The following is an 8840-nucleotide window of genomic DNA, read 5'->3' on the forward strand; positions in this document are numbered from 1 at the left end:
GCACTGTCCAGACACAACCACCACCCAGGGGCTTATGGACTAAGATAAGTAATACACAGAGCTGTAAACTGTAAATGTCTCTCCCTATATATACATGGGGAGAGAGAGAGATTTACAGTTTATTGTTAATTTATTTACACCACATGTGGCCTGTCCCCACCTGCCATCAGGAATTGGCCGCCTGCATCAGTTACTGTTCTATCCACTATGTAGCTCTGGCCAAGCTCCATTCCCAGCTAGTCACTATCTGGCTGAAAGCTACAATTGACTACAGCTGGTTAGCACAGTCACTGTCCATCCCAATCATCCCTGTCCCCCCAGAGGTTCCCACCCTGGCCTGGCATCTGCTCCCATTGCTCTGGCTCTAAGAAAGGTGAGCTCTTTGGGGCAGGTCTCGGTCTCTGCTGTGCAAAGCAATCTGCACACTGATAGTGTATGTTAGCACACCCACGCTCCAGAGGAAGGCTGACCCTGTGGGGAAGGCCCAGCTCTGGGACGCCGGAGAGCGGCCGGCCCTGTGGGGAAGGCACGGCTCTGGGAGGCCAGAGAGCGGCTAGTTGCCAGTTCTCACCAGTTTGGGTGTTTCTTAAATCCCCAGCTCCTGGAGTCATGTGAGTATGTAGGAAGCTTGGCTTCCAATAACAAAAGTTTCTACCCTCCTTCTTGTGGAGAAAAGCTTGAAAACATGAGCCGAGTGTCCCTTAAAGACGCAGAATCCACGAGGCAAAGGAAAAAGGCCCAATCCTTATCTTGTAAAGTCTCATGGTTTTCTGGGGCCTGAGTCATGATGTTTTGAATGCCTGAGGCTGGCCATACTGGGTTAATGCTGGTTGGTGCGGGGGTGAGGCTAGAGGCTCCAGCCCAACCCATCACTTTGCAAGCTGTGTGTAGAGCAAAGACTGCATTAGCACCATCCAAAACCAGATGAGCCAGGGGAAGTTAGCTGGGAGATCAGGAGGGGACAAAGCCACCACCCAGCCCTGTGACACCTGCAGTTCCAGAGAGAGGAGCCAGACACATCCCTGCTGCACAGATTTGCCCTGGGGTATGTTTGGCAAGCACAGCTACCCCCACTTTTCCTCTCATTTTTGGCCTCTTAGCTGCCCAGAATTTGCCTTTTGTGGGAACTGATTAAACCCGTTTTTACGTCCCAAAGGTTTTATTTTAGTTGGAATGCACAGACCCCAGCAGCCCTCGGAAAGGTGGCTTAACATTTGCTCTCTAGAAAGTGGAGTGCATGCGAAGTGGGGGCTGGGGAGAAGAGCCCCCCCACGACAATCTGAACACTTCTTATCTGACTTTTCCCACCGCTCCAGCCTGAGCTAAGGGGCAGCAGGGGAAGAGTCGGGGTGGCCGGATTCTCTTGGGAGAAGTTGGGAAGAGGGTTAAAGAAAAACCCCAGAATGAGATTCTGGCTTTAGCCCTAACCCAGCAGCCAGCGCTGCCCCGTTCCAAGCTGATCATCCATGCGGCAGAAAAGCTGAATTCTCCCAAGGAGCAATATCCCCCTCCCACTAGTTACTGTTTCTACCCCCCATCCTGCGCCTGGCCCTATCCCCACCCAGACACGGTCCTTTCTGTTGAACCTGGCTCTAAGCAAGATTGTAAGAGCCATGGGCAGGGACCTGGCCACCGAAGTACACGCATGAAGGGCAGTGATACCGGCACAGGGAGACATGTTCTCATGGGCATCTGCATCTCCTGCCATGCAATCACTGACAGGCCTCGCCCAGAGACCTTGCTGCACAGACTCAAAGGCCAGAAGGGGCCATCACGATCCCCTAGTGTGACCTCCTGCACATCGCAGGCCACAGAACCTCGCCCACCCCCTCCGGTAACAGACCCCCAACCTCTGGCTGAGTTACTGACGTCCTCAAACCAAGGGTTACAGACTGCAAGTGACAGAGACTCCACCATGGACACCAGTTTAAACCTGCCAGTGACCCGCGCCCCATTCTCTCTAATGTCCTATCTCAAGGCACTAACGAGGCTGTCTGTATCCTACACCAGGGCCTATGCGGTATTTGCAGGATTTCTTTAAAGCTAATGATTCCTAAAGTCTCTCCAGTCCCCACCTGATCCTGCCTCTCCTTTAGACTTCAGGCATCTCAGGCAGGGACTGTGGCTTGGTGCCTTCAGTGCTTAACAACTAGTGCAGTCCAAGCAACACAAACAAGGCCCAGCCAGCCTGCTTGTCAGGGCGCAAGTGCTCCCCAGGGCTGTGATCACTGCAGGTATCTGCCTCAGTCTCCTCAGCATCTTCATGCAGAGAATTGCATACATCTGATGCAAACTGTCCTCAAAAAGAAAAGGAGTACTTGTGGCACATTAGAGACTAACAAATTTATTAGAGCATAAGCTTTCGTGAGCTACAGCTCACTTCATCGGATGCATTTGATGAAGTGAGCTGTAGCTCACGAAAGCTTATGCTCTAATAAATTTGTTAGTCTCTAAGGTGCCACAAGTACTCCTTTTCTTTTTGCGAATACAGACTAACACGGCTGCTACTCTGAAAACTGTCCTCAGCTTCCGGAGACGTGCTGGTGCTCTGAAGTAGGTATGCCATCTCCTCAAGGCAGACGCAACTGCTGTGTGTCCTGCTGCCTGTTTTCTCCTCTGGCTCCTTGATGCAGACACAGGCAGATGCATGTGCCCTACTGCATGTTCTCTCTAGCTCCCTCCTGCAGGTGCATATCCAGCAGCATCGTCCCTCAGGATTGTGAAGGAGGATGGGGGACACACAGAGTTTTGAGTTCCTGGCATGAGGTTCAGGTTTGCGATGGGAGGATGTTCACAGTCCGGGAGGTTAAATGCCCTGATGCCATTTTAATTTATGGGCCTAAAGCTTTGGTGAGAACTAATTCTCTCCCACATACTATTGCATGAATCCCTGTTCTTTCCCTCTGCTGTCCTGAACAGGTGCTCTGGCTTTGTCTTGATCCCCGGGTTTAAAAGACAGGACCACATGGGACGAGAGAGAGACAGACAGACAGACAGACCAAGGACTTGCAGAAATAAAATGGTCCTTCCAGAAAACTGCTACACAAAAGGGTGTGCCGAGGACAATTCCAGCCTCAACCAAACTGTGTTCCCGCTAGGGAGAGTCCTGACACGCTTGATGAACACGGTGAGACAAGCTGGAGAGAGTCACGCTAAGGATTTAATATTTAAATTCCCGTGTTCTTCCAGTCCCGAATTCCCTCCACCCCCCCCACCTCTGCCACTGCTCCTCAAGCCCCCACTCTGACACAGCAGCCCCCCTAATCTTCCAACCCTGAGCCCCACATGCACTTGGAAGGCACCTCGCTCCTGACCTGCAGCCCTTTCTGAAGCTGCTTTCACTCTCAGCTCCTCCACAGCACTGACAAACTGAGCCTGCCCCATCCCTGTTCTTCCAAGCCTGGGCTCTCCTGCAGATCTCATGGTGTTGTATCTAAACCACTCTTTGGCGATCCCTGAAACGAGCTGCCCTAGAGCTCGGCCGAGCTGGCTAACTGGGGAGTGGCTTTGTGAGTGTGGTATGGCTGCTCAACTCAGGTCACCTGTACTTTAGCACATCTCATACCTGGTGTCGAGGGGCAAAAAGCTACTGACTTGCGCATCCCCTATAACTTCATGCCCTATAGACACAGCACTACACTGGAGCCCCTGCCACTGCACCCCCCTATAGACACAACACTCCAGTGGAGTCCCCGCCACTGCACCCCCCTATAGAAACAACACTCCTGTGGAGTCCCCGCCACTGCACCCCCCTATAGACACAGCACTCCAGTGGAGTCCCCGCCACTGCACCCCCTATAGACACAGCACTCCAGTGGAGCCCATGCCACTGCACCCCCTATAGACACAGCACTCCAGTGGAGCCCCCGCCACTGCACCCCCCATAGACACAGCACTCCAGTGGAGCCCCCGCCACTGCACCCCCCATAGACACAGCACTCCAGTGGAGCCCCTGCCACTGCACCCCCCTATAGACACAGCACTCCAGTGGAGCCCCCGCCACTGCACCCCCCATAGACACAACACTCCACTGGGGCCCCCGCCACTGCACCCCCCATAGACACAGCACTCCAGTGGAGCCCCCGCCACTGCACCCCCTATAGACACAGCACTCCAGTGGAGCCCCCTCCACTGCACCCCCTATAGACACAGCACTCCAGTGGAGCCCCCGCCACTGCACCCCCCATAGACACAACACTCCAGTGGAGCCCCCGCCACTGCACCCCCCTATAGACACAGCACTCCAGTGGTGCCCCCGCCACTGCACCCCCTATAGACACAACACTCCACTGGAGCCCCCGCCACTGCACCCCCCATAGACACAGCACTCCAGTGGAGCCCCCGCCACTGCACCCCCCATAGACACAGCACTCCACTGGAGCCCCCGCCACTGCACCCCCCTATAGACACAGCACTCCAGTGGAGCCCCCTCCACTGCACCCCCTATAGACACAGCACTCCAGTGGAGCCCCCGCCACTGCACCCCCTATAGACACAGCACTCCAGTGGAGCCCCCGCCACTGCACCCCCCTATAGACACAGCACTCCAGTGGAGCCCCCGCCACTGCACCCCCCATAGACACAACACTCCACTGGAGCCCCCGCCACTGCACCCCCCTATAGACACAGCACTCCAGTGGTGCCCCCGCCACTGCACCCCCCTATAGACACAGCACTCCAGTGGTGCCCCCGCCACTGCACCCCCCATAGACACAGCACTCCAGTGGAGCCCCCGCCACTGCACCCCCCATAGACACAGCACTCCAGTGGAGCCCCCGCCACTGCACCCCCCATAGACACAGCACTCCAGTGGAGCCCCCGCCACTGCACCCCCCATAGACACAGCACTCCAGTGGAGCCCCCGCCACTGCACCCCCCATAGACACAGCACTCCAGTGGAGCCCCCGCCACTGCACCCCCTATAGACACAGCACTCCAGTGGAGCCCCCTCCACTGCACCCCCTATAGACACAGCACTCCAGTGGAGCCCCCGCCACTGCACCCCCCTATAGACACAGCACTCCAGTGGAGCCCCCGCCACTGCACCCCCCATAGACACAGCACTCCAGTGGAGCCCCCGCCACTGCACCCCCCATAAACACAGCACTCCAGTGGAGCCCCCGCCACTGCACCCCCCATAGACACAACACTCCAGTGGAGCCCCCGCCACTGCACCCCCCTATAGACACAGCACTCCAGTGGTGCCCCCGCCACTGCACCCCCCTATAGACACAACACTCCACTGGAGCCCCCGCCACTGCACCCCCCATAGACACAGCACTCCAGTGGAGCCCCCGCCACTGCACCCCCCATAGACACAACACTCCACTGGAGCCCCCGCCACTGCACCCCCCATAGACACAACACTCCAGTGGAGCCCCCGCCACTGCACCCCCCATAGACACAGCACTCCAGTGGTGCCCCCGCCACTGCACCCCCCTATAGACACAACACTCCACTGGAGCCCCCGCCACTGCACCCCCCATAGACACAGCACTCCAGTGGAGCCCCCGCCACTGCACCCCCCATAGACACAGCACTCCACTGGAGCCCCCGCCACTGCACCCCCCTATAGACACAGCACTCCACTGGAGCCCCCGCCACTGCACCCCCCTATAGACACAGCACTCCAGTGGTGCCCCCGCCACTGCACCCCCCATAGACACAGCACTCCAGTGGTGCCCCCGCCACTGCACCCCCCATAGACACAGCACTCCACTGGAGCCCCCGCCACTGCACCCCTATAGTTACGTCCTCCTCCCTTTCACACCCTACAGCACTGCCTCACCCCCTGCTCTTCTGGCTGACCTCAGATCTCAACCTCCCTCCGCCCGGTCCATCCCCTTTTACCACATACACATTAGGGGAGCCGCCCTCTTCTCTGGAGCACCCGCCTCCCCCGGCCGGCAGTGGCCGGGGGCCCCCGGCTCGGTGAAGCGGCTGTAGGGAGAGGAGGACCGGGCGCGACACCTGCTCGCAGGTCAGCTGCAGTCATGGGTCCCGGCCCTGCACGGCCCATCCCGGAGAGGAAAGCGATGCCCGGGTGGCCCCTTTCCCAGCCCAGAGGAGAGCGCAGCTCCCGACGGCCACCAAGGGGCCACCCAGGCGTCACACCCCCCCCGGGCAGCGCGAAGGGTCCCGGCCCGCGGAGCTGGGTGGATTCCTCCAGCCGGGAACAGGGCTTTCGCCTGCCCACCGCGCTCCAGCTCCGCGCTTGCGGGCCAGCCAGGCACCAGCCTGCAAAGCGAGCCCAGGCCGGCCGGCCGGCCAGCAGCCCCCTCCCGCCCCAGCCTGGCTCCTTTGTCTCGGGCGGCCGCAGCATCCCCAGCACGGCAACACGCCTGGGCAGGGCTGCCCTGGCAGACAATGGGGAGCCGGGGCCCTGCACCCAGGCCGGGGCGTCCAGACACGGCAGCCCGCGGCGTCGCGGCTCCCCGGCCCCCGCACCCGGGCAGGCCCCCGGGCGCCTCTGGGCAAAAGCCACAGCTCGGCAGGGAAAGGTCCGACCTAAACACCATCCGCGAGCAAGAGAAGCGGCCCCCGCCATCCCCCTCGCTCACCGGCCCGAGGCGCCGTCGCGCCCCTCCGCCCCCAGGGGCAGCTGCGGGTGCAGACGCCAGCCGGCTCCGGGCTCGCCTCTCTCCGCGCTCCCGGGGGACGCAGCGTCACGCCACCCTCCTGCCGCAGCTGCATCCCGGGCAATGCGGAGGGTCTGCGCAATCACATCTCCAGCCTGCCGGCGGCTGCCGTGACGCTGGGCGGCGCGAAGGACCGGGCATGCCCACAGCCCGCCACCCCGGCTGGCACTCAGCCCCTGCGGGACTTCAGCCGGGTGCGGGGGGCGCAGAGAGCACGGCCAGCTGGAGGCCGGAGGACTGGTTCTGCTCAGCCCTGGCAACTCGGGGAGGAGCAGCTCGGGGCCACCTGCAGCCTCCCACACCCCGCTGAAGCCTCTGCGGTGAAATATGCGGCAGCTCCCCTCCTGGGCTGGCTGCTCGGTCTCGCCCCTCCTGCTCTCTCCTCTTGGCACCAGCCGGGGGCAGCTGGAATTGCTGCCTGCCTGCAGCACGGCCCTTGGGCAGCCGCAGCCCCTGGAGAGAAGGCGCTGGCTGGCCCAGGGTGCGGAACAGAGGAAGTGCCCCGGGCCGCGGAGGGGCTGAAAGGAAAGATTTGTGGTTCTCCATGGTGCCCCTTATCCCACAGGCCTCCACAAGCGACATCCAAACAGCACCCTTGACATGCAGCCACCTCGGGGGTGGAGAGCAGCAGCCAGGCACTCAGCCAGGGCAGGCATCACCCGGCCAGGGGTTCAAGCTCAGATACGCTGCGAATTTTAATCCACAACTGAATCGGCAGCTATCTAAAGCGGGGGTTCCTGTGCTGCCCTATAGGCCCCGCCAACCCCCGTCTGGTCTGCGAAGCAGCCCAGGGCCACCCCCTCGCTAACAGAAACGGTGGCCCATGGAGCCCCCGGCCCGCAGAGGCAAGGTTCCCTCTCCATCCATGCGCTAGGACAGGCCGCCTCCCTGTCAGCACAGGCTGGCTGCACCTGCGTGGCCTGCAGGCTCCTGGCAAGCTGCCAAGGGGGTGCCCGTGCTCTGCGGGGCGAGTGGCTCTCCGGAAGGATTTCTAGCGCCCGTCGCTGTATTGTCTGAGTCCTCCCCCACCCCTCCAGTGGGACTCCTCTCCTGGGGAGACGCCCCGTGCAGCTGGCCCCCAGGTGAAGGCCCAAAGCGCAGCCGGAGGCTGGTCAGGGGCAGTTTCAGTGGGACCCTGGAGGTGGAGGGCAAAGTTGATAGCACTGGCAGCTCCCCGGGGGCAGTAGCGTAGAGCAGCCAGCCCTGGCAGTGCCAGCAGCTCGGCGTGCCCTGCTCAAAGGCCAGTCCGCAGTCACGTCCCCACTCCCCGGGCACCAGCTGAGCTGCACCAGCACTGGGGCAACGGGCCTGTTTCAGAAAACACTCTGTGCTGGCAAGGCCAAGGAGTCTGGTCTGGACCCCAGCCCAGCAGTGCTTCACGGAGGCAGTGACGAGACCTCAAGGAGACACTGCACTGCATGGCATTTAACACTGCACGACAGGGCCTGGGCACGGCTCCCAGGGTCGACGTACCAGTGCAGCTAGAACCACTGCGCTGGGCACATGACCCCCCCCAGCTGCTTTCCTAGCAGGACAGGGTCAGGGAGATGATTTCTAAAGGCCCGGGGCTGGGGGAGCTCCCCCGTATGAGGTGCATGGCCTGGGCTCTCACTGCTCACACTGTGTCTCCCCTCTGGAATGACAGGAGACAGCCACTCAGGCAGTGCCCATTCCGGGAGCAGGGCCCACCCTCCTCCTGCACTGAGAGTCGCACGTCACTCCGAGGCCGCCGTGGGGTCTGAGCTCTCCCGGCTGGTGCCCAGCCCCGTAGCGAGTGTCCCTGCTAGCAGAGCAGTGACTGGGCCTCTGTGCCTGGCAGTTGAGGGGAGCAGAGAGCTCGCCCTGAAGAACTCTGTTCCCCCGAGCAGCAGTAAGCGAGACTATTAACAGAATCTCAGCTACCCCTTCCCATTAGACCACCACCCGGCCTGCCCCATTGTGCTGTCCGCAGTGATTAAGGCAGACTTGGGTGGACGTGCTGAGGATCGTTCGGCCGGGACAGCAGGATCTCCTCTGTAGCAAAGCAAGGCGTTACCCCGGAGACTCGTTCCCGCAGCGAGGAGCAGAATGGAAAATATTCTACTGCCCTCCCTGCTCTCCTGGGAGCCCTGCCAGCCTGACGCTACAAGGTACCAGTGCAAACGGGCCAAGCCGCTGTCCCTGCCCACAGACACTGACATTAACCAGCTCCCTGTCAGGAAC

General features: G+C 60.7%; 1 protein-coding gene across 1 annotated transcript in view; it reads right to left on the reverse strand.

The window, feature by feature from the left end:
* The window catches only part of RUSC2 (RUN and SH3 domain containing 2), a 67982-nt gene extending 61055 nt beyond the window's left edge, over positions 1-6927 (reverse strand). Inside the window, 1 exon segment of the mRNA XM_043515213.1 lies at positions 6561-6927. The gene's annotated coding sequence lies outside the window, so the exon portion shown is untranslated.
* Positions 6928-8840: the final 1913 nt, after the last annotated feature.

Source organism: Dermochelys coriacea, chromosome 5, assembly GCF_009764565.3.
Source record: "Dermochelys coriacea isolate rDerCor1 chromosome 5, rDerCor1.pri.v4, whole genome shotgun sequence".
NCBI classification, from domain to species: Eukaryota; Metazoa; Chordata; order Testudines; family Dermochelyidae; genus Dermochelys; species Dermochelys coriacea.